The following is a 4,555-nucleotide window of genomic DNA, read 5'->3' on the forward strand; positions in this document are numbered from 1 at the left end:
TGTTTTCTCATGTAAAAATAAAAAAAACAGACTGTGATCTGAGGTGGCGTTTGGAAAATATTTAACCGAGCAGGCCTGCCATCTATACTCACTGGCGTTTACGCACATTAAACGGAGAGATAGATATCTCAAAAAACAGGATTACACTTCCATTGTTTTGCAGCAGACACCTGGAACAATATCGTCAGAAGCTCAACCGGCTGCCCCTCCTTCTTTTTTGAACAAACACCCTCCACTCACCAATGTGAGAGGAAGAAGGCTTAAGAGATATCACCTCCCTAATCACGTCAAGCTTATTGCCTCTTGGTTATTAAAAGAAATGTTATAATCGACATTTCAATCACTCTTCCTTATGCCTCGTCCAAGAAACTGATGGTGAGCGATTGTAAAGTACTGAGACGTGTTTTTTTCGGAATTAGATTAATGTAACATGTGAAGCTTATGTTGCCAGAGCAAAGGTCATTTATGGAGTTTTAAGGCGTTTGCCCAATTCTGAATCAGCGGCCACACGGCCAGCCCTGCGCCCGCCGCGGACACGCGGGCGCCCGCACGCGACGACGCGGCGGGTTCTCTGCGCGCGCAGCGCGCCGCGCGGCGCCGCAGCGACGGCCTTTGCCGCCAGCTGGGGCAGCACGCCCGCGACATCTCTCGTCATTCATAATAATGTTTTAAAATTCTTAACTTTGCCACCAGAATCTCTCTACACACCATAGGATCACTGCGGCGTGGGTTCGCAACTAATACGCACATGTAAACCGCAGGGAATGTTTGGTGGCCGCGCCGTGCAACCGCTAACCACAGTTCCGGTTTCTGTTATATCACGACATTGATCCTATTGTCGTCGCGCCGGGGACAATATGATTTTCTTGCTTTTCTCGAGTCACACAGGGCGATTTTACAAAAGCAATGTATTCTATTGGTAGTATGTTCCGTGCCTACACCCGGCCTTTTTTGTCCGTCGGTCCTGGACAGACCGAAGCCGTGTGGGTCAAAAAACCATGTTCTACTCATATCAATGTGCCCACGATTATGTTTTATTTTAAATCTATAATTGGCGGTCTCTGTGTTTTTCCGCCGGGAGAAAATAAATTGGGGCTCAGAGTCTCAGAATACTGAAATCTGTATTGTTTTAATGCTTTTTTTCCTTTTAATTTGTTATTCTTTTCTAAATACGACACACTGTTATTGACTCCAACAATAACCACAATTATCCTTGTTTTTATTTATTCTGTTTGATTCTATAATCTCTGGCTTTTTTGCCCAGTCTCTCCTGGAACTGAAATCCCAACAATAAGGCACATGGAAACAGACGTATGCGCCTAAAGCTAAGGGACATTTCGCCAGCAGTCATTGGATACACACCTCACCCGAAGCTGATTACCGCAAGATCCTCAGCTATCGGTTTACAGCCCCCTCCGATGATGGATGTTTTAGCCGCATGCAAGTTGGGATATGGTGTGTTATGCGACTAATGAAGGATTCCGAACAAACACTTTACAAATAAGAAAAATAATACTTTAATCCGAGTGGTGCTTGCTTTCCTCCCTTGAACAGTCATCAATAACGGCATTGTAATACACAGTTCGGCTTGCATAAATCCCCTGCCCACATCGCGCCGTAGTCCGGCTTTATTTATAAGCCCTGATTAGAGAGAGACTCTAGATACCCCAACTCGGAAGCAACTGCCACGAAACTGAATAAGTGACGTGGAATCATGAAATATAAAACGCAATAAACAACTCTTCAATTTCTCTTTCCACACAACACTACATGCTCCTTTGCAGTACAACACTCAATTTGGCTGCCTTTGTATATTGGATCCCAATTCCGGGTAAATAGCGCTCATATTTACACCATAGACCGGATGCACAGGCTTATAGACAGGGACTTTTAAGATCTTACTGATTTCTTTTAATATAAGAATGTAAATAAACTGAGTTGGAGAGAATAATCCAGGGGTTTTTGGGTAATGGGAGACACATCTATGGATTCACAAATTACACAAAGCTTACCATTAAATGAACAGGATATACCTTCCTGTCTAATGATGTTTTAACAAATCAACTATAATGTGTAGAAAGAACGAACATGTGAAATAACATAGCAATATCCCTAAAAGATTGAAAACATGAATACAAACTACACATCTTCAGAATGTTATACCATACAGTAAGTCATAAGTGTCCTAACACTAAAATATAAAGGTTAGTTAATGGCATTGTATCGTGTGGTACCTTATTTGTAACATCTCAGACCTTTCCAACTCTCACCAGTTTGCGCCTGTCCTTTGACTGTTGCAGTGTAAGGTTCAAATAAATAATTTTGTGTGGATAACAAAATACATCCGTCCATGAACTAAGCTGGAACCTTATACTGGAAAGTATATACTAGTTGTGTTTAATATATAACAATTTATACTATACAGTCTAGGGTTACACTCCACTGTAAACTTGACAGTTTTTTAACCTGCAGCGCCTAGGGTGGTTAAAGCACATTATGTTAATTGTTGAATAGTTATATTACATACAAAATAGGGGGACAGTAGAAGGTCAAGATAGAAAATATAGAATATAAAAAAATCAAGGGAGATACTGTAAGCGATCTCTACAATGAAACAGTAGTGCCGGATGTACGAAGATATTAATAGGAGGATGTGCAAAAAAATAAAAAATAATTAACCTTTATTTAAACATTAAAGAATACTTTAGGTTAGGGTCTTCTTTTAAATAAGAAAAAAGCTTTGGGGGTATCTACAGATAAATATTAAGCCTGACAAAGTACGTATAATATATTGCTTTCCTGCAATGTTAACTATGTTGAAGCACTTATTTTAACTGATATTATACATATTAATTATACTCTTATGTACGTAGATAGTATAAGAAATGTGCAGAATATGACAGTTTAATGGTGGAGGTATACACACATATTGATAGACCTCTTGTAATGCACTGTTGAGGAACCTGCGACCCAAGTTTTTCATTGCATAACTACATATATATACTACATTCATTGCATAACTACACCGTATTTGTGTATATGATATGTCAATAAACCTTAGAACATCTTGAAATGTTGAAAGGGATGTGCAAAATAGCCATTATATACAGTCTTTAATTAACGAGTAATTAATATACTTTATAGGGATCTGCAGATAAATGTTTAGTCTTCTCAAGCACTAACTATCGCCTGATTGTTGGCATTTGACAATCACCTTCCCTGAATTTTACTCAGGTGTAACTAAAGTCTGATTTAAGGGTTGTTTATATTTCACATCATTAATCAGAATCTGCAAAGTAACTAAAATAAATGTAGTGGAGTAAAAATACCAGGTTAACCTCTGAATTGTAGTGGAGTAGAATTACAAAGAAACAATGAGCTGTCATGTGGGTATATATTAATGCTGCCCATTATGGATACAAGCGATTTTCACCCATTTAGTAATTACATGTTTTAAATTTGATAACACCGATGTGTTTCCTATCGCCTAAACCTCCAGGGATGTACACAGTTTAACCTGTTAAGCCCGAGAGACCCCGGTACCGGGGCCCTCCTGCAACATCCTGAAAGAAACAGTGTCTGAGGGCGTGTTCATTTAATAAACTATGAATGTTTTATATCCATGTAGAAGGAAGAAACTCATCTAACTGATCATTTTAATATTTTTTTCAAAAAAAACCCCACATTGCTAACGCTGAGGCTCTGAATTAGCGAAAAATGTTAACAGATGACTGCACCAAAATTCACTCACAAAACCCTATTATTTATCTTTGCTGCATATCCATGACATTTCTTCACATCGTGAGGTGACAAAGAATCGAAGGGTACCCTTCATTATCACTCAATTATACGAACTCGCGGAGATAATAACAAGAACAGACATCAAAAAATCATGGCGCTAGGTAGCTAAAAAACGCTAACATTGGCTCATTTGTCGTAGTCTGGTCAAAAGTGTCTTCATGCATTAAAAACGATAAAAACGCTGCTGAAGTAATCCATCAGGTTAATCCAATGGTCTGTGTCCCTTTGAATTATTTTGATAATCCCATGAAGCAATAACCTGCGTTTTGGTTCAGATGTCAGAGCTAGAGAACAGCTCACCTCATGCAAAACTGTTTTGTGAAGCCCCCACGCTTTTTTGTCTTTACCATGTGCTGTGAGTGGGAGATTCCTCTCGATTATATTGGCTCTAACGTCAGAGAGATGCAATCACGCAAATCGACCAATGGCTCCAGAAAACAGTAAACCCCCATTCCACCCAATATCACCTCAGAGGGTGAGTTTCTTTTGCTAAAACCTCTCTAAAAAGGTCCAAATTGTCACTGTTTTGCATCAATCTTGGACACAGGGTACTTATTATATGTTGGTATTTTGGATTCCTAAAAGCTTTATCTACCTACCATCATCCAAGGTAGTTTCACATAATAAAAAGTACTTTTGGACGGACACCTATAATTTACAGTTTTCACTATGTTCAATCTGAATTTCTTTAAAACTAAAAAACCATCTATATTTACTCTGACCTCTTCTACATCCACTCACAGGTCTTATCATT

The 4,555-nt window shown here is 39.0% G+C and overlaps 1 protein-coding gene across 1 annotated transcript in view; it reads left to right on the forward strand.

Moving 5' to 3' along the window:
• Nucleotides 1-4,555, forward strand: part of LOC104966568 (EH domain-binding protein 1-like) — an 18,528-nt gene that overhangs the window by 7,744 nt on the left and 6,229 nt on the right. The window lies entirely within an intron of this gene.

This window comes from Notothenia coriiceps, unplaced genomic scaffold (assembly GCF_000735185.1).
Source record: "Notothenia coriiceps isolate Sejong01 unplaced genomic scaffold, NC01 NC01_scaffold00037246, whole genome shotgun sequence".
In the NCBI taxonomy this organism is placed as follows: domain Eukaryota; kingdom Metazoa; phylum Chordata; class Actinopteri; order Perciformes; family Nototheniidae; genus Notothenia; species Notothenia coriiceps.